The following is a 21,625-nucleotide window of genomic DNA, read 5'->3' as shown; positions in this document are numbered from 1 at the left end:
AGGTACCACTAAACAGGGTATTATGTGGGGTGTGAAAAAACTACCTATAGTTTTTCCTGAATCAGATGAATTAAATGACGTGTGTGATGAAGCGTGGGTTGCCCCTGATAAAAAGCTGATAATTTCAAAGAAATTATTGGCATTATACCCTTTCCCGCCAGAGGTTAGGGAGCGCTGGGAAACACCTCCTAGGGTGGACAAGGCGCTAACACGCTTATCTAAACAAGTGGCGTTACCCTCTCCTGAGACGGCCGCACTTAAAGATCCATCAGATAGGAGGATGGAAAATATCCAAAAAAGTATATACACACATGCAGGTGTTATACTACGACCAGCTATAGCGACTGCCTGGATGTGCAGTGCTGGGGTAGTTTGGTCAGAGTCCCTGATTGAAAATATTGATACCCTGGACAGGGACAATATTTTACTGTCGTTAGAACAAATAAAGGATGCATTTCTTTATATGCGTGATGCACAGAGGGATATCTGCACACTGGCATCACGGGTAAGTGCTATGTCCATTTCGGCCAGAAGAGCTTTATGGACGCGACAGTGGACAGGCGATGCGGATTCAAAACGGCATATGGAAGTTTTGCCGTATAAAGGGGAGGAGTTATTTGGAGTCGGTCTATCAGATTTGGTGGCCACGGCTACAGCCGGGAAATCCACCTTTCTACCTCAAGTCACTCCCCAACAGAAAAAGGCACCGACTTTTCAACCGCAGCCCTTTCGTTCCTTTAAAAATAAGAGAGCAAAGGGCTATTCATATCTGCCACGAGGCAGAGGTCGAGGGAAGAGACAGCAACAGGCAGCTCCTTCCCAGGAACAGAAGCCCTCCCCGGCTTCTACAAAAGCCTCAGCATGACGCTGGGGCTTCTCAAGCGGACTCGGGGACGGTGGGCGGTCGTCTCAAAAATTACAGCGCGCAGTGGGCTCACTCGCAGGTAGATCCCTGGATCCTGCAGATAATATCTCAGGGGTACAGGTTGGAATTAGAGACAGATCCACCTCGCCGTTTCCTGAAGTCTGCTTTACCAACGTCCCCCTCCGAAAGGGAGACGGTTTTGGAAGCCATTCACAAGCTGTACTCTCAGCAGGTGATAGTCAAGGTACCTCTTCTACAACAAGGGAAGGGGTATTATTCCACTCTATTTGTGGTACCGAAGCCGGATGGCTCGGTAAGGCCTATTCTAAATCTGAAGTCCTTGAACCTGTACATAAAGAAGTTCAAGTTCAAGATGGAGTCACTCAGAGCAGTGATAGCGAACCTGGAAGAAGGGGACTTTATGGTATCCTTGGACATCAAGGATGCGTATCTCCACGTTCCAATTTACCCCTCACACCAGGGGTACCTCAGGTTCGTTGTACAAAACTGTCACTATCAGTTTCAGACGCTGCCGTTTGGTTTGTCCACGGCACCTCGGGTCTTTACAAAGGTAATGGCCGAGATGATGATTCTTCTTCGAAGAAAAGGCGTATTAATTATCCCATACTTGGACGATCTCCTAATAAGGGCAAGGTCCAGAGAACAGCTAGAGATGGGATTAGCACTATCTCAAGAGGTGCTAAAGCAGCACGGATGGATTCTGAATATTCCAAAATCCCAATTAATGCCGACAACTCGTCTGCTGTTCCTAGGGATGATTCTGGACACGGTTCAGAAAAAGGTTTTTCTTCCCGAGGAAAAAGCCAAGGAGTTATCCGACCTGGTCAGGAACCTCCTAAAACCAGGAAAGGTGTCTGTACATCAATGCACAAGAGTCCTGGGAAAAATGGTGGCTTCTTACGAAGAAATTCCATTCGGCAGATTCCATGCAAGAATTTTCCAAAGGGATCTGTTGGACAAATGGTCAGGGTCGCATCTTCAGATGCACCTGCGGATAACCCTGTCTCCAAGGACAAGGGTATCTCTTCTGTGGTGGTTGCAGAGGGCTCATCTATTGGAGGGCCGCAGATTCGGCATACAGGATTGGATCCTGGTGACCACGGACGCCAGCCTGAGAGGCTGGGGAGCAGTCACACAAGGAAGAAACTTCCAGGGAGTGTGGTCGAGCCTGGAAAAGTCTCTTCACATAAACATTCTGGAACTAAGAGCAATCTACAATGCTCTAAGCCAGGCGGAACCTCTGCTTCAAGGAAGACCGGTGTTGATCCAGTCGGACAACATCACGGCAGTCGCCCATGTAAACAGACAGGGCGGCACAAGAAGCAGGAGTGCAATGGCAGAAGCTGCCAGGATCCTTCGCTGGGCGGAGAATCACGTGATAGCACTGTCAGCAGTGTTCATCCCGGGCGTGGACAACTGGGAAGCAGACTTCCTCAGCAGACACGATCTTCACCCGGGAGAGTGGGGACTTCATCCAGAAGTTTTCCACATGCTAATAAACCGTTGGGAAAGACCAATGGTGGACATGATGGCGTCTCGCCTCAACAAAAAACTGGACAGGTATTGCGCCAGGTCAAGAGATCCGCAGGCAATAGCTGTGGACGCGCTGGTAACACCTTGGGTGTACCAGTCGGTGTATGTTTTTCCTCCTCTGCCTCTCATACCAAAGGTATTGAGAATCATACGGCAAAGCGGAGTAAGAACGATACTAGTGGCTCCGGATTGGCCAAGAAGGTCTTGGTACCCGGAACTTCAAGAGATGGTCACGGACGATCCGTGGCCTCTACCTCTGAGAAGGGACCTGCTTCAACAGGGTCCCTGCCTCTTTCAAGACTTACCGCGGCTGCGTTTGACGGCATGGCGGTTGAACGCCAGATCCTAAAAGGAAAAGGCATTCCAGAAGAAGTCATTCCTACCTTGATTAAGGCAAGAAAGGAAGTCACCGCGAAGCATTATCACCGCATTTGGCGGAAATATGTTGCGTGGTGCGAGGATCGGAGTGCTCCGACGGAGGAATTTCAACTGGGTCGTTTCCTACATTTCCTGCAATCAGGATTGTCTATGGGTCTCAAATTGGGATCTATTAAGGTTCAAATTTCGGCCCTGTCAATATTCTTCCAAAAAGAATTGGCCTCAGTCCCTGAGGTCCAGACTTTTGTCAAAGGAGTACTGCATATACAGCCTCCTGTGGTGCCTCCGGTGGCACCGTGGGATCTAAATGTAGTTTTAGATTTCCTCAAATCCCATTGGTTTGAACCACTAAAAAATGTGGATTTGAAATATCTCACATGGAAAGTGACTATGTTACTGGCCCTGGCTTCCGCCAGGAGAGTATCTGAACTGGCGGCTTTATCTTATAAAAGCCCTTATTTAATTTTCCATTCGGATAGGGCAGAGCTGCGGACGCGTCCGCATTTTCTCCCTAAGGTGGTATCAGCGTTTCACCTGAACCAGCCTATTGTAGTGCCTGCGGCTACAAGCGACTTGGAGGACTCCAAGTTGTTGGACGTTGTCAGAGCTTTAAAAATATACATTTCAAGGACGGCTGGAGTCAGAAAATCTGACTAGCTGTTTATACTGTATGCACCCAACAAGTTGGGTGCGCCTGCTTCTAAGCAGTCGATTGCTCGTTGGATTTGTAACACAATTCAACTTGCACATTCTGTGGCAGGCCTGCCACAGCCTAAATCTGTTAAGGCCCATTCCACAAGGAAGGTGGGCTCATCTTGGGCGGCTGCCCGAGGGGTCTCGGCATTACAACTCTGCCGAGCAGCTACGTGGTCAGGGGAGAACACGTTTGTAAAATTCTACAAATTTGATACCCTGGCAAAAGAGGACCTGGAGTTCTCTCATTCGGTGCTGCAGAGTCATCCGCACTCTCCCGCCCGTTTGGGAGCTTTGGTATAATCCCCATGGTCCTTTCAGGAACCCCAGCATCCACTAGGACGATAGAGAAAATAAGAATTTACTTACCGATAATTCTATTTCTCGGAGTCCGTAGTGGATGCTGGGCGCCCATCCCAAGTGCGGATTATCTGCAATACTTGTACATAGTTATTGTTAACTAATTCGGGTTATTGTTTAGGGAGCCATCTTTCAGAGGCTCCTCTGTTATCATACTGTTAACTGGGTTTAGATCACAAGTTGTACGGTGTGATTGGTGTGGCTGGTATGAGTCTTACCCGGGATTCAAAATCCTCCCTTATTGTGTACGCTCGTCCGGGCACAGTACCTAACTGGAGTCTGGAGGAGGGTCATAGGGGGAGGAGCCAGTGCACACCACCTGATCTGGAAAAGCTTTACTTTTTGTGCCCTGTCTCCTGCGGAGCCGCTGTTCCCCATGGTCCTTTCAGGAACCCCAGCATCCACTACGGACTCCGAGAAATAGAATTATCGGTAAGTAAATTCTTATTTTTGCTGCCCATGCGATCAACTAGACGCCGCCTATGGGGGAGGGCTTTTTTGCGTAGCAAGGCTACGAATGCTTGTGCAGCCGTGCTATGCAAAAACATTTTGTGCAGTTTCTGAGTAGCTTTCAAATTACTACTCACCTGCTGCGATGTCCTCAGCCTGTCCTGTCCCGGAATTGACGTCATACACCCGCCCTGCAAACCCCCGCATTGGACTCACCACTCCCAGAGTAGCCGTCCCGAAACGGCTTCCTGCTGTCAATCACGGCAGCGATCGCTTTCCTCGTTCTACTGGTCGTTGCGGCAACGACGTGCCTGCGCATTGCAGCCGCGGCGCATGCGCAGAACCGACCCGTTTGCACCGCTGCGAAAAACAGCCGCGTGCGAACAGGTCGGAATGACCCCCAGAGCCCTTCAATGTTTTTTCTCTAACGTCCTAGTGGATGCTGGGGACTCCGTAAGGACCATGGGGAATAGACGGGCTCCGCAGGAGACATGGGCACTTTAAGAAAGAATTTAGACTCTGGTGTGCTCTGGCTCCTCCCTCTATGTCCCTCCTCCAGACCTCAGTTTGAATATGTGCCCGGACGAGCTGGGTGCTGTTCAGTGAGCTCTCCTGAGCTTGCTGTAAGAAAGTATTTTGTTAGGTTTTTTATTTTGAGGGAGCTCTGCTGGCAACAGACTCCCTGCATCGTGGGACAGAGGGGAGAGAAGCAGCCCTACTCTCTGAAGCTAGGTCCTGCTTCTTAGGCTACTGGACACCATTAGCTCCAGAGGGATCGTACACAGGATCTCACCCTCGTCGTCCGATCCCAGAGCCGCGCCGCCGTCCCCCTCGCAGAGCCGGAAGACAGAAGCCGGGTGAGTATGAGAAGCAAGAAGACTTCGAAATCGGCGGCAGAAGACTCCGTTCTTCACATGAGGTAACGCACAGCACTGCAGCTGTGCGCCATTGCTCCAAACACACCTCACATACTCCGGTCACTGTAAGGGTGCAGGGCGCAGGGGGGGGGCGCCCTGGGCAGCATATGGACCTCTGTTGGCAAAAGTACTCATATATACAGTTGGGCACTGTATATATGTATGAGCCCCCGCCAAAAAGATATGTATTTTAGCGGGACAGAAGCCTGCCGTCGAGGGGGCGGGGCTTCTCCCTCAGCACTCACCAGCGCCATTTTTTCTCCACAGCTCCGCTGAGAAGAAGCTCCCCAGGCTCTCCCCTGCAGATCACTGTAGAAAAGGGTAAAAAGAGAGGGGGGGCACATAATTAGGCGCTAAAAACACAATATACAGCAGCTACTGGGTTAACATTAAGTTACTGTGTTATTCCTGGGTTATATAGCGCTGGGGTGTGTGCTGGCATACTCTCTCTCTGTCTCACCAAAGGGCCTTGTGGGGAAACTGTCTTCAAAAAGGGCATTCCCTGTGTGTGTGGTGTGTTGGTACGCTTGTGTCGACATGTCTGATGAGGAAGGCTATGTGGAAGCAGAGCGGGAGCAAATTAATGTGGTGTCTCTGCCGACGGCACCGACACCTGATTGGATGGATATGTGGAAGTTTTAAATGATAATGTTAATTCCTTACATAAAAGGTTGGAAAAAGCTGAAGCCTCAGGACAGTCAGGGTCCCAACCCGTGCCTGATCCTATGTCGCAGAGGCCGACAGGGTCTCAGAAGCGCCCACTATCCCAAATTATTGACACGGATACCGACATGGATTCTGACTCCAGTGTCGATTACGATGATGCAAAGTTACAGCCAAAATTGGCTAAATCCATCCGTTATATGATTATAGCTATTAAGGATGTGTTACACATCACAGAGGAAACCCCAGTCCCTGACAGGAGGGTTCATATGTATGGGGAAAAGAAGCCGCAGGTAACTTTTCCCCCCTCACACGAGCTCAATGAGTTATGTGAAAAGGCTTGGGAATCTCCAGATAAAAAACTATAGATTTCCAAAAGGATTCTTATGGTGTATCCTTTCTCGCCAACGGACAGGTTACGCTGGGAATCCTCCCCTAGGGTGGACAAAGCTTTGACACGCTTATCCAAGAAGGTAGCCCTGCCGTCACAGGATACGGCTACCCTCAAAGATGCTGCGGATAGAAAACAGGAGGGTACCCTGAAGTCCATTTATACACATTCAGGTACCTTACTGAGGCCGGCAATCGCATCGGCTTGGGTGTGTAGTGCTGTAGCAGCATGGACGTATACCTTATCTGAGGAACTTGATACCTTAGACAAGTATACTATATTAATGACCCTGGGGCAAATTAAAGACGCTGTCCTTTATATGAGAGATGCTCAAAGAGACATTAGCTTACTATGTTCTAGAATAAATGCTATGTCAATTTCTGCCAGAAGGGTCCTGTGGACTCGGCAATAGACAGGTGATGCCGACTCGAAAAGGCACATGGAGGTTTTACCTTACAAGGGTGAGGAATTGTTTGGGGAGGTTCTCTCGGACCTGGTCTCCACAGCTACGGCTGGAAAGTCAAATTTTTTGCCATATGTTTCCTCACAGTCAAAGAAAGCACCGTATTACCAAATGCAGTCCTTTCGATCACAGAAAAACAAGAAAGTCCTAGGTGTGTCCTTTCTTGCCAGGGGCAGGGGCAAAGGAAAGAAGCTGCACAACACAGCTAGTTCCCAGGAACAGAAGTCCTCCCCGGCTTCCACTAAATCCACCGCATGACGCTGGGGCTCCACAGGCGGAGCTAGGCCCGGTGGGGGCGCGTCTCCGAAATTTCAGCCACAAGTGGGTTCACTCCCAGTTGGATCCCTGGGCAATAGATAGTGTCTCAGGGATACAAGCTGGAATTCGAAGAGATGCCCCCTCACCGATACCTCAAATCGGCCCTGCCAGCTTCCCCCTTAGAGAGGGAAATAGTGTTAACTGCAATTCACAAATTGTATCTTCAACAGGTGGTGGTCAAGGTTCCCCTCCTTCAACAAGGAAAGGGTTATTATTCGACCATGTTTGTGGTACCGAAACCGGACGGTTCGGTCAGACCCATATTGAATTTAAAATCCATGAACATGTACCTAAAAAGGTTCCGGTTCAAGATGGAATCGCTGAGAGCGGTCATTGCAAGCCTGGAAGGGGGGGATTTTATGGTGTCTCTGGACATAAAGGATGCATTTATCCACCTCATCAGGCGTACCTCAGATTTGTGGTACAGGATTGTCATTACCAATTTCAGATGTTGCCGTTTGGTCTCTCCACAGCTCCGAGAATATTTACCAAGGTAATGGCGGAAATGATGGTACTCCTGCGGAAGCAAGGGGTCACAATTATTCCATACTTGGACGATCTCCTCATAAAAGCGAGGTAAAGAGAGCAGTTGCTGATCAGCGTAGCACGTTCTCTGGAAGTGTTACGGCAACACGGCTGGATTCTAAATATTCCAAAGTCGCAGTTGGTTCCTACGACTCGTCTGCCTTTCCTGGGCATGATTCTGGACACAGACCAGAAAAGGGTTTATCTCCCGATAGAGAAAGTTCAGGAACTCATGACACTGGTCAGGGACCTATTAAAACCAAAACAGGTGTCAGTGCATCACTGCACTCGAGTCCTGGGAAAGATGATGGCATCATACGAGGCCATTCCCTTCGGCAGGTTCCATGCGAGGACCTTTCAATGGGACTTACTGGACAAATGGTCCGGATCACATCTTCAGATGCATCGGTTAATCACCCTATCCCCCAGGGCCAGGGTGTCTCTCCTGTGGTGGCTGCAGAGTGCTCACCTTCTCGAGGGCCGCAGATTCGGCATTCAGGACTGGGTCCTGGTGACCACGAATGCAAGCCTCCGAGGGTGGGGAGCAGTCACACAGGGAAGAAATTTCCAAGGTCTGTGGTCAAGTCAGGAGACTTGCCTTCACATCAACATCCTGGAACTAAGGGCCATTTACAACGCCCTACGTCAAGCAGGGGCCCTGCTTCGCGGTCAACCAGTTCTGATTCAGTCAGACAACATTACCGCTGTGGCTCATGTAAACCGACAAGGCGGCACAAGAAGCAGGGTGGCGATGGCGGAAGCCACCAGAATTCTTAGCTGGGCGGAGAATCACGTAAGCACACTGTCAGCAGTGTTCATCCCGGGGGTAGACAACTGGGAAGCAGACTTCCTCAGCAGGCACGACCTCCACCCGGGGGAGTGGGGACTTCATCAAGAAGTCTTCGCACAGATTGCAAGTCGGTGGGAACTGCCACAGGTGGACATGATGGCATCCCGCCTCAACAAGAAACTACAGAGGTATTGCGCCAGGTCAAGAGACCCTCAGGCAATAGCTGTAGACGCCCTGGTGACACCGTGGGTGTTCCAATCGGTCTATGTATTTCCTCCTCTTCCTCTCATACCCGAGGTGTTGGGAATCATAAGAAAAAGAGGAGTGAGAACAATACTCATTGTTCCGGATTGGCCAAGAAGGACTTGGTATCCAGATCTGCAAGAAATGCTCACAGAGGACCCGTGGCCTCTTCCTCTAAGACAGGACTTGTTGCAACAAGGGCCCTGTCTGTTCCAAGACTTACCGCGGCTGCGTTTGACGGCATGGCGGTTTAACGCCAGATTCTAGCGGAAAAAGGCATTCCGGATGAAGTCATTCCTACGCTGATAAAGGCTATGAAGGACGTGACAGCTCAACATTATCACCGTATATGGCGAAAATATGTTGCTTGGTGTGAGGCCAGGAATGCCCCTACGGAGGAACTCCAGCTGGGCCGTTTCCTTCACTTCCTACAGTCAGGAGTGACTTTGGGCCTAAAATTGGGTTCCATTAAGGTCCAGATTTCGGCCCTATCCATTTTCTTTCAAAAAGAGCTGGCTTCTCTACCTGAAGTTCAGACGTTTGTGAAGGGAGTGCTGCATATTCAGCCCCCTTTTGTGCCCCCGGTGGCACCTTGGGATCTTAACGTGGTGTTGAGTTTCCTGAAATCCCACTGGTTTGAACCACTCAAAACGGTGGAATTGAAATATCTCACGTGGAAGGTGGTCATGCTACTAGCATTGGCTTCGGCTAGGCGTGTGTCAGAATTAGCGGCTTTGTCACATAAAAGCCCCTATCTGGTTTTCCATGCGGATAGAGCAGAGTTGCGGACCCGTCCTCAATTCCTGCCAAAAGTGATTTCATCTTTTCATATAAACCAACCTATTGTGGTGCCTGTGGCTACTACTGACTTGGAGGATTCCGAGTTCTTTGATGTGGTCAGGGCTTTGAAGGTTTATGTAGCCAGAACGGCTAGAGTCAGGAAAACAGACTCTTTGTTTTTCCTGTATGCTTCCAACAAGCTTGGTGCGCCTGCTTCAAAGCAAACTATTGCTCGCTGGATCTGTAACAAGATTCAGCAGGCTCATTCTGCGGCTGGATTGCCGCTACCAAAATCAGTTAAGGCCCATTCCACTAGGAAGGTGGGCTCTTCTTGGGCGGCTGCCCGGGGGGTCTCGGCATTACAGCTGTGCCGAGCGGCTACTTGGTCGGGTTCAAACACTTTTGCAAAGTTCTACAAGTTTGATACCCTGGCTGAGGAGGACCTTGTGTTTGCTCATTCGGTGCTGCAGAGTCATCTGCAGTCTCCCGCCCGTTTGGGAGCTTTGGTATAATCCCCATGGTCCTAACGGAGTCCCCAGCATCCACTAGGACGTTGGAGAAAATAAGATTTTACTTACCGGTAAATCTATTTCTCGTAGTCCGTAGTGGATGCTGGCGCCCGTCCCAAGTGCGGACTTCTTCTGCAATACTTGTATATAGTTATTGCTGCAATAAGGGCTATGTTATTGTTGCATCAGGGTTGAACTGATGCTCTGTTGTTGTTCATACTGTTGACTGGGTAAGTTTATCACAAGTTATACCGTGTGATTGGTGTGGCTGGTATGAATCTTGCCCTGGATTTCCAAAATCCTTTCCTTGTACTGTCAGCTCTTCCGGGCACAGTTTCCCTAACTGAGGTCTGGAGAAGGGGCATAGAGGGAGGAGCCAGTGCACACCAGAACCTAAATTCTTTCTTAAAGTGCCCATGTCTCCTGCAGAGCCCGTCTATTCCCCATGGTCCTTACGGAGTCCCCAGCATCGACTACGGACTACGAGAAATAGATTTACCGGTAAGTAAAATCTTATTATTTTTTCTCTAACGTCCTAAGTGGATGCTGGGGACTTCGTAAGGACCATGGGGATTAGCGGCTCCGCAGGAGACTGGGCACAACTATAAAGAAAGCTTTTAGACTACTGGTGTGCACTGGCTCCTCCCACCAAGACCCTCCTCCAGACTTCAGTTAGATTCTTGTGCCCGGCTGAGCTGGATGCACACTAGGGGCTCTCCTGAGCACATAGAAAGAAAGTATATTTAGGTTTTTTATTTTCAGTGAGATCTGCTGGCAACAGACTCACTGCAGCGAGGGACTAAGGGGAGAAGAAGCGAACCTACCTAACAGGTGGTAGTTTGGGCTTCTTAGGCTACTGGACACCATTAGCTCCAGAGGGATCGACCGCAGGACCCGACCTTGGTGTTCGTTCCCGGAGCCGCGCCGCCGTCCCCCTTACAGAGCCAGAAGCAACGAAGAGATCCGGAAAATCGGCGGCAGAAGACTTCGGTCTTCACTAAGGTAGCGCACAGCACTGCAGCTGTGCGCCATTGCTCCTCATGTACACCTCACACTTCGGTCACTGATGGGTGCAGGGCGCTGGGGGGGGGGGGGGGGCGCCCTGAGGGCAATAAATAACACCTTGGCTGGCAAATATGCATCATATATAGTCCTAGAGGCTATATAGATGTAAAATTACCCCTGCCAGTATTACAGAAAAAGCGGGAGAAAGTCCGTCGAAAAGGGGGCGGGGCTTCTCCCTCAGCACACTGGCTCCATTTTTCCCTCACAGTTCCGCTGGAAGGAAGCTCCCTGGCTCTCCCCTGCAGTCTGAATACTACAGAAGGGTAAAAAAGAGAGGGGGGGCACTAAATTTAGGCGCAGTATAGATATTATATATATATATAAGATATATAAAGAAGCAGCTATAGGGAAAACACTCATTGATAGTGGGATCCCAGTGTTATATAGCGCTCTGGTGTGTGCTGGCATACTCTCTCTCTGTCTCCCCAAAGGGCTTTGTGGGGTCCTGTCCTCTGTCAGAACATCCCCTGTGTGTTTGCGGTGTGTCGGTACGGCTGTGTCGACATGTTTGATGAGGAGGCTTATGTGGAGGCGGAGCAGATGCCTGTAAATGTGATGTCACCCCGTGCGGGGTCGACACCTGAGTGGATGGTGCTGTGGAAGGAATTACGTGATAGTGTCGACTCCTTACATAAAAGGTTTGACGACATACCAAATGTGGGACAGCCGGCTTCTCAGCCTGTGTCTGCCCAGGCGTCTCAAAAGCCATCAGGGGCTCTAAAACGCCCGCTACCTCAGATGGTTGACACAGATGTCGACACGGATACTGACTCCAGTGTCGACGACGAGGAGACTAATGTAACTTCCAGTAGGGCCACACGTTACATGATTGAGGCAATGAAAAATGTGTTGCACATTTCTGATGTTACCCCCGGTACCACAAAAAAGGGTATAATGTTTGGAGAGAAAAAACTACCAGTAGCTTTTCCTCCATCTGAAGAGTTAAATGAAGTGTGTGAAGAAGCGTGGGCTTCCCCTGATAAAAAGCTGGTAATTTCTAAGAGGTTACTAATGGCGTACCCTTTCCCGCCAGAGGATAGGTCACGCTGGGAAACATCCCCTAGGGTGGATAAAGCGCTCACACGCTTGTCAAAGAAGGTGGCACTACCGTCTCCGGATACGGCCGCCCTGAAGGAATCTGCTGATAGAAAGCAGGAGGCTATCCTGAAATCTATATATACACACACAGGTGTTATATTGAGACCGGCTATAGCTTCAGCCTGGATGTGCAGTGCTGCTGCTGCGTGGTCAGATTCCCTGTCAGAAAATATAGATACCCTAGACAGGGACACTATCTTGCTAAACGTAGAGCATATAAAAGACGCACTTTTATACATGAGGGATGCACAGAGGGATATTTGCCGGCTGGCATCCAAAATTAGTGCAATGTCCATTTCTGCCAGGAGAGGGTTATGGACTCGGCAGTGGACAGGTGATGCAGATTCCAAACGACACATGGAAGTTCTGCCTTATAAGGGTGAGGAATTGTTCGGGGATGGTCTCTCGGACCTCGTTTCCACAGCAACAGCTGGGAAGTCTACATTTTTACCCCATGTTCCCTCGCAACCAAAGAAAGCACCGTATTATCAGGTACAGTCCTTTCGGCCCAATAGGGGCAAGCGGGTTAAAGGTGCGTCCTTTCTGCCCAGAGGTAGAGGGAAAAAGCTGCAGCATACAGCCAGTTCCCAGGAGCAAAAGTCCTCCCCCGCTTCCTCTAAGTCCACAGCATGACGCTGGGGCTTCACAGGCGGAGCCAGGTACGGTGGGGGCCCGTCTCAAAAATTTCAGCAATCAGTGGGCTCGCTCACGGGTGGATCCCTGGATCCTTCAAGTAGTATCTCAGGGGTACAAACTGGAATTCGAGACGTCTCCCCCCCGCCGTTTCCTCAAATCTGCCTTGCCAACCACTCCCTCAGGCAGGGAGGCAGTGTTACAGGCAATTCAAAAGCTGTATTCACAACAAGTGATAGTAAAGGTGCCCCTACTTCAACAAGGAAGGGGTTACTATTCCACAATGTTTGTGGTACCGAAACCGGACGGTTCGGTGAGACCCATTTAAAATTTGAAATCCTTGAACACATATATAAAAAAATTCAAGTTCAAGATGGAATCGCTCAGGGCGGTTATTGCAAGCCTGGACGAGGGGGATTACATGGTATCGCTGGACATCAAGGATGCTTACCTACATGTCCCCATTTACCATCCTCACCAGGAGTACCTCAGATTTGTGGTACAAGATTGTCATTACCAATTCCAGACGTTGCCGTTCGGTCTCTCCACGGCTCCGAGGGTCTTTACCAAAGTAATGGCGGAAATGATGATACTCCTTCGAAAGAAGGGAGATTTAATTATCCCGTACTTGGACGATCTCCTGATAAAGGCGAGGTCCAGAGAGCAGTTGTTGGTAGGGGTAGCACTATCTCGGGAAGTGCTACAACAGCACGGCTGGATTCTAAACATTCCAAAGTCACAGCTGGTCCCTACGACACTCCTGCTGTTCCTTGGGATGGTTCTGGACACAGAACAGAGAAAAGTGTTTCTCCCGGAGGAAAAGGCCAAGGAGCTGTCATCTCTAGTCAGAGGCCTCCTAAAACCAAAACAGGTGTCGGTGCATCACTGCACGCGGATCCTGGGAAAAATGGTAGCTTCCTACGAAGCGATTCCATTCGGCAGGTTTCATGCAAGAACCTTTCAGTGGGACCTGTTGGACAAGTGGTCCGGATCGCATCTTCAGATGCATCGTCTGATAACCCTGTCTCCAAGGACAAGGGTGTCTCTGCTGTGGTGGCTGCAGAGTGCTCATCTTCAAGAGGGCCGCAGATTCGGCATACAGGACTGGGTCCTGGTGACCACGGATTCCAGCCTTCGAGGCTGGGGAGCAGTCACACAGGGAATTAACTTCCAAGGACTATGGTCAAGTCAGGAGACTTCCCTGCACATAAATATTCTGGAACTAAGGGCCATTTACAATGCCCTAAGTCAGGCAAAACCCCTGCTTCAAAACCAGCCTGTACTGATCCAGTCAGACAACATCACGGCGGTGTCACAACTGAGGGCCTGAGCTGACGGGAGGCAGCCTCAGTTGTAGGGGCTGAGATGTACCCGGAACCTGGGAGGTTGTATCAGACCCCTGGACATGTAAGTAACATGAATAATAACTGCCCGAAGGCGTGACCACGACAACTTGGATAAAAGTCAATGATGTTTATTATGACAACTCCGCAACACAGCAGCAGTAAAAGAAAACGTAAAAGTCAGCAAAGAATAAATACAGTTCCTGGGTACTACAGGATGGCAGGAGCCACAGGGCACTGGTAGTGTGAGATAGTTCTTATGATCTTCTAGATGGAAAGTCCTTACCAGGCCCGACTGTAGCAATGGAGATAACCCAGGATTGTGCCAGCTGGTGTTCCAGGAAAAGCTGGGTTGCTGAAGATAAAACAGCTGCTGTGGATACTGGCTGAAACCAGACTGTTGTTAGCACGGAGTGGATACTGGCTGGAACCAGTTAAATAATAAATGAACTTGGGAGCGATGAAATATGAACTGAAATGTAGAACTTGAGAGCGGAGAAATAATAATACCGGTGGAGAGTGGTAAAGTGTAGAAAGGACACCGGCCCTTTAAGGGAAGCTGTACTCTGCTGGAAGCTGAGCTGGAAGCAGGTAATGTTGTAGCTGGAAACAGATGAATCCACAATGGATTGGAGAGTCAGGCTACACCGCAGGTGGAATGCTGGTGCGGGTCTCTATGGTGGAAGTCTTGAGACAGGAGCTGTAACCTGGAAGACAATCACAGGAGAGAGACAAACAGGAACTAGGTTTGACAACCAAAGCACTGACGCCTTCCTTGCTCAGGCACAGTGTATTTATACCTGCAGCAAGGAAGGGATTGGCTAGGCAATTATGCAGATTATCAATACTGAGAACAGATTGGTGGAAATGATCAGCTGACAGCATCCAAGATGGCTGCGCCCATGCAGACACTTGGAGGGAAGTTTGGTTTGTAATCCATGTGGTAATGAAAACAGTAATGGCGGCGCCGGCCACCGGAGACAGGAGGCGCCAGGCTGACAGATGCACATCCAACCACGCGGACACAGCGGAGGCCGCGGCTGACGTAATCGCCACTCAGACACTCTGCATGCAGAAGTTCAGAGACGGCGGCGGAGGCCGCGGGAGACGCCATGCCAGGTGTAATATGGCGTTTACTGTGACAGCGTCCCAGAGTGACAGGAGAGGATACAGGAATGTACACATCAGGATAACAGATGGGATCCGGTCCTGGAGCGCTGAGCCAGCCTTAGGAGGCATCTGATGGGTAAGAAATGGCGTCCAGATACCCGGATCGTGACAGCACCCCCCCCTTTAGGAGTGGCCCCAGGACACTTCTTTGGCTTTTGAGGAAACTTGGAATGGAATCTCCGGACCAAGGCAGGAGCATGGACATCAGAAGCATTGGTCCATGAACCTTTCCTCAGGACCATAACCCTTCCAGTCAATAAGATATTGTAGTTGACCGTAACGGTGACGTGAGTCCAGGATCTTGGCCACTTCATACTCAACGCCTCGTTGAGTTTGGACTTTCGGAGTTGGAGGAAGTGAGGAATGAAACCGATTCAAGATCAGCGGTTTCAACAGGGAAACATGGAATGTCCTGGGTATTTTTAAGAAGGGAGGCAACTGGAGTCTGTAAGCAACAGGATTGATGACTTGTTCAATCTTGAAAGGACCGATATAGCGAGGTGCAAACTTCATACTGGGAACTCTTAACCTCAAATTCTTCGTGGATAACCATACCCGATCACCCACCTTGAGAGCAGGAACTGCTCGACGCTTCTTATCCGCAAACTTCTTGTACCTGAACGATGCCTTGAGCAGAGCTGATCGTACGCTCTTCCAGATATTGGCAAACTGATGCAAGGTGATATCCACTGCGGGAACAGAAGTTGCTGGAAGCGGTTGGAACTCAGGGACTTTAGGGTGGAATCCAAAGTTAGTGAAGAATGGTGTTGAAGCAGATGAAGAATGATACTGGTTGTTATGACAGAACTCGGCCCAGGGAAGTAATTGAACCCAGTCATCTTGAGAGGAGGACACATAGATGCGGAGGAAGGCCTCCAAGTCCTGATTCACCCTCTCGGTTTGACCATTGGTCTGAGGATGGTAAGCCGTGGAAAACTTTAGCTTGACTTGGAGGACTTGACATAAACTTCGCCAGAATTTGGCTGTGAATTGAACTCCTCGATCTGAGATAATTTCTTCAGGAAGACCGTGGAGTCGGAAGATCTCTTGTATGAATACTTGAGCCAACTTGGAAGCTGACGGAAGGCCGGTGAGAGGAATGAAGTGTGCCATCTTGGTGAACCGGTCAACTACCACCCAGATGGTATTGAACTTGTTGCACATGGGTAAGTCTGTAATGAAATCCATCGACAAGTGGGTCCATGGTCGACGGGGAACGGACAGTGGAACCAGTTGCCCCGCAGGCGACTGGCGGGATACTTTATGTTGGGCACACTTTGGGCAAGATGCAATAAACTCCAAGACGTCCTTTTTCAGAGTTGGCCACCAATAGGACCTAGAGATAAACTCCAGGGTTTTTTGGATACCTGTATGTCCGGCAAAACGGGAAGCATGGGCCCAATGCATGAGCTTCTTCCTTAGCATCGGCTTCACAAAACTTTTCCCTGATGGGGGCGTAGAGTCCATCCCTACCGTGGAGAATGCCAACGGATTTATAATAGGATGCTTGTCTGAAGACTCTGACTCATTTTCTTGCTCCCATGAGCGGGAAAGGGCATCGGCCTTGCGATTCTGAGAGCCCGGACAGAACTGGAGTTTAAAGTCGAACCTGGAAAAGAAAAGTGCCCATCTGGCCTGACGAGGGTTGAGACATTGTGCGCCCTTCAGGTATAAAAGGTTCTTGTGGTCTGTAAGTATGGTGATTGAATGAGAAGCTCCCTCCAACAGATACCTCCACTCTTCTAGAGCGAGCTTGATGGCTAGCAACTCCTGGTCGCCAATGGCATAGTTGCGCTCAGCTGGGGAGAACTTCCGGGAGAAGAAACTGCAAGGGTGTAAATGGCCATCTTTAGCCCTCTGAGATAACACCGCTCCTACTCCAACGGAGGAGGCATCCACCTCTAAGATGAAAGGAGAGTCGATGTCAGGCTGTTTCAGAACAGGCGCAGAGATGAACCTTTGTTTTAAAAGATGAAATGCTTGCATGGCTTCTTCAGACCACTTGGACGGGTTAGCACCCTTCTTAGTGAAAGCAGTAATAGGCGCCACAATGGTGGAAAAGTCTCGTATAAACTTTCGGTAATAGTTGGCGAACCCTAAGAACCTCTGGACCCCTTTGAGGGTTAAGGGTACCGGCCAATTTTGGATTGCTTGTAGTTTCTCAGGATCCATCTCTAGTCCGGAACCGGACACAATGTACCCTAGAAACGGAATGGACTTGACTTCAAAGACGCATTTTTCTAATTTGCAATAGAGATGATTGACACGGAGACGGGACAGAACCTCTTTAACCCAAAAACGATGTTCCTCTAAATCGTTGGCAAAAATGAGGATATCGTCTAGATAGACCACGACATGACGGTATAGAATGTCTCTGAAGATCTCATTGACAAAATGCTGGAAGACAGCTGGAGCATTGCTCAATCCGAAGGGCATGACGAGGTACTCATAATGTCCGTCACGGGTGTTAAAGGCGGTCTTCCACTCGTCACCCTCACGGATCCGGATGAGATTGTATGCACCTCGCAAGTCCAGCTTTGTAAAGATGGTAGCTCCGCTAACTCTGTCAAAGAGCTCAGTAATCAGGGGTAAAGGATAACGGTTCTTGATGGTAATGTCGTTCAAACCTCTGTAGTCGATGCACGGCCGCAGACCACCATCTTTCTTTTTTACAAAAAAGAAGCCTGCGCCGGCTGGAGAAGAAGAAGGTCGAATGAACACCTTTGCTAGGTTCTCTTTAATATATTCCTCCATAGAATGCGTCTCAGGCAGAGACAACGGATAAGTTCGGCCTCGAGTTGGAACCTTCCCTGGAACGAGATCAATCGGACAGTCCCATTCTCTATGAGGAGGAAGGATATCAGCAGAAGCTTTACTGAACACATCCGTGAAATCTTGATATGGAGGAGGTGGAACATCAGACGACCTGGGGGAGGAAGAACAGACAGGCAATACTTTAAACAAACATGTCTCAGCACAGGAGGAACCCCATGCCAGGATTTGCGTAGTCGTCCAATCAATTGTAGGATTGTGAAGACGGAGCCATGGAAGGCCCAGGACCACAGGATGTGTGGCTCTTGGAATCACTAAAAAAGAAATAAGTTCGGAATGAAGAACTCCCACTCTCAGACGAACTGGTAGAGTCCTTAAAGAAATAACTGCATCAAAAATTTTGCTGCCATCCACGGCAGTTAAAGAAATGGACGAAGGAAGTCTCTCGGTGGGTAGGGACCACCGTTTAACATAGGCTTCGGTAATAAAGTTCCCAGCTGCTCCGGAATCGAGGGCAATGACGTTCCGATAACGTTGAGCAACTTGAAGCGAGACTGGGAGATTACAATCTTGAGGAGATGGAGAGGAGATCATTACTCCTAGCCGGCCCTCTCCTTGGCGAGCTAGGATTTGGAGTTTCCCGGACGTTTGGGACAGGCATTAATGGTGTGAGACGGAGCTGCACAATAGAGACAGAGAAACTCGGAGAGACGTCTTCGGCGCTCAGCAGGAGTTAAACGGGAACGGCCAAGTTGCATGGGCTCATCTTTAGATGGTGACAGTTGACGAGGAGGAGGAGCAGAAGATTTTGGAGCAGATGATCTTCCACGCTCAGTTGCTCTCTCTCTGAAACGTAAATCAACTTTCGTGCAGTTAGCTCATCTAACTTAGAAGGTAAGTCTCTGGTAGCTAACTCATCTTTAATACGCTCAGATAAGCCATGCCAGAATGCAGCATACAGGGCCTCGTCGTTCCATGCCAGTTCGGATGCCAGGATCTGGAACTGTATCAGATATTGTCCTACAGTACGTGACCCCTGGCGTAAACGGAGAATCTCGGATGAAGCTGAGGTTACCCGGCCTGGCTCGTCGAAGATGCGCCTGAATGTTGACACGAAGGCAGTGTAGGAAGATAGCAGGGTGTCGGACCTCTCCCATAACGGTGATGCCCAATCAAGGGCTGAGCCACTGAGAAGAGAAATAATGTAGGCAATTTTTGTACGGTCACTGGGAAAATTGCCAGGTTGTAGCTCAAACTGAATCTCACACTGGTTGAGAAATCCCCTGCAGAATTTTGGAGATCCGTCAAATTTTGCTGGCGTTGGAAGATGAAGACGTGGAGCAGAAATGGGTAAGGTGGGTGGGGTTATAGCTGGAGTCACTGTGGTTGACGCACCAGACGCGCCTGATCCACGGAGAGTTGTCTGAATCCCATCCAGCCGAGTAGAGAGATCCTGGAGACAGCGGATGATGTGGCCCTGTGCAGCCTCCTGATGTTCTAGTCGGGCTGCCAGTTCTTGCATCGGCCTGGCCGCTTGATCCTGGTCTCCGGCTGGATTCATTAGGTCAGTGCTTACTGTCACAACTGAGGGCCTGAGCTGACGGGAGGCAGCCTCAGTTGTAGGGGCTGAGATGTACCGGAACCTGGGAGGTTGTATCAGACCCCTGGACATGTAAGTAACATGAATAATAACTGCCCGAAGGCGTGACCACGACAACTTGGATAAAAGTCAATGATGTTTATTATGACAACTCCGCAACACAGCAGCAGTAAAAGAAAACGTAAAAGTCAGCAAAGAATAAATACAGTTCCTGGGTACTACAGGATGGCAGGAGCCACAGGGCACTGGTAGTGTGAGATAGTTCTTATGATCTTCTAGATGGAAAGTCCTTACCAGGCCCGACTGTAGCAATGGAGATAACCCAGGATTGTGCCAGCTGGTGTTCCAGGAAAAGCTGGGTTGCTGAAGATAAAACAGCTGCTGTGGATACTGGCTGAAACCAGACTGTTGTTAGCACGGAGTGGATACTGGCTGGAACCAGTTAAATAATAAATGAACTTGGGAGCGATGAAATATGAACTGAAATGTAGAACTTGAGAGCGGAGAAATAATAATACCGGTGGAGAGTGGTAAAGTGTAGAAAGGACACCGGACCTTTAAGGGAAGCTGTACTCTGCTGGAAGCTGAGCTGGAAGCAGGTAATGTTGTAGCTGGAAACAGATGAATCCACAATGGATTGGAGAGTCAGGCTAAACCGCAGGTGGAATGCTGGTGCGGGTCTCTATGGTGGAAGTCTTGAGACAGGAGCTGGAACCTGGAAGACAATCACAGGAGAGAGACAAACAGGAACTAGGTTTGACAACCAAAGCACTGACGCCTTCCTTGCTCAGGCACAGTGTATTTATACCTGCAGCAAGGAAGGGATTGGCTAGGCAATTATGCAGATTATCAATACTGAGAACAGATTGGTGGAAATGATCAGCTGACAGCATCCAAGATGGCTGCGCCCATGCAGACACTTGGAGGGAAGTTTGGTTTGTAATCCATGTGGTAATGAAAACAGTAATGGCGGCGCCGGCCACCGGAGACAGGAGGCGCCAGGCTGACAGATGCACATCCAACCACGCGGACACAGCGGAGGCCGCGGCTGACGTAATCGCCACTCAGACACTCTGCATGCAGAAGTTCAGAGACGGCGGCGGAGGCCGCGGGAGACGCCATGCCAGGTGTAATATGGCGTTTACTGTGACAGCGTCCCAGAGTGACAGGAGAGGATACAGGAATGTACACATCAGGATAACAGATGGGATCCGGTCCTGGAGCGCTGAGCCAGCCTTAGGAGGCATCTGATGGGTAAGAAATGGCGTCCAGATACCCGGATCGTGACAGGCGGTCGCCCATGTAAATCGACAGGGCGGCACAAGAAGCAGGACGGCGATGGCAGAAGCCACAAGGATTCTCCGATGGGCGGAAAATCACGTGTTAGCACTGTCAGCAGTGTTCATTCCGGGAGTGGACACCTGGGAAGCAGACTTCCTCAGCAGGCACGACCTCCACCCGGGAGAGTGGGGACTTCATCCAGATGTCTTTCAAATGATTGTAAACCAGTGGGAAAAACCACAGGTGGACATGATGGCGTCCCGCCTAAACAAAAAGCTAGAAAAATATTGCGCCAGGTCGAGAGACCCGCAGGCGATAGCTGTGGACGCTCTGGTAACACCGTGGGTGTACCGATCGGTTTATGTGTTCCCTCCTCTTCCTCTCATACCAAAGGTAGTGAGGATAATAAGGAGAAGAGGAGTAAGAACTATACTCATTGTTCCGGATTGGCCAAGAAGAGCGTGGTATCCGGAACTTCAAGAAATGATGTCAGAGGACCCATGGCCTCTACCGCTCAGACAGGACCTGCTGCAGCAGGGGCCCTGTCTGTTCCAAGACTTACCGCGGCTGCGTTTGACGGCATGGCGGTTGAACACCGGATCCTGAAGGAAAAGGGCATTCCGGAGGAAGTCATTCCTACGCTGATAAAAGCTAGGAAAGAAGTAACCGCGAACCATTATCACCGCATATGGCGAAAATATGTTGCGTGGTGTGAGGCCAGGAAGGCCCCAACGGAAGAATTTCAGCTGGGCCGGTTCCTGCAC

General features: G+C 49.8%; 1 protein-coding gene across 8 annotated transcripts in view; it reads left to right on the top strand.

Moving 5' to 3' along the window:
* Positions 1 to 21,625, top strand: part of LOC135055371 (protein FAM217B-like) — a 180,755-nt gene that overhangs the window by 23,371 nt on the left and 135,759 nt on the right. The window lies entirely within an intron of this gene.

The sequence above is a fragment of the Pseudophryne corroboree genome, chromosome 3 (genome assembly GCF_028390025.1).
Source record: "Pseudophryne corroboree isolate aPseCor3 chromosome 3, aPseCor3.hap2, whole genome shotgun sequence".
NCBI lineage: Eukaryota > Metazoa > Chordata > Amphibia > Anura > Myobatrachidae > Pseudophryne > Pseudophryne corroboree.
The sequence above is the reverse complement of the archived record's forward strand: the minus strand, read 5'-3'. Positions and strand labels throughout refer to the sequence as shown.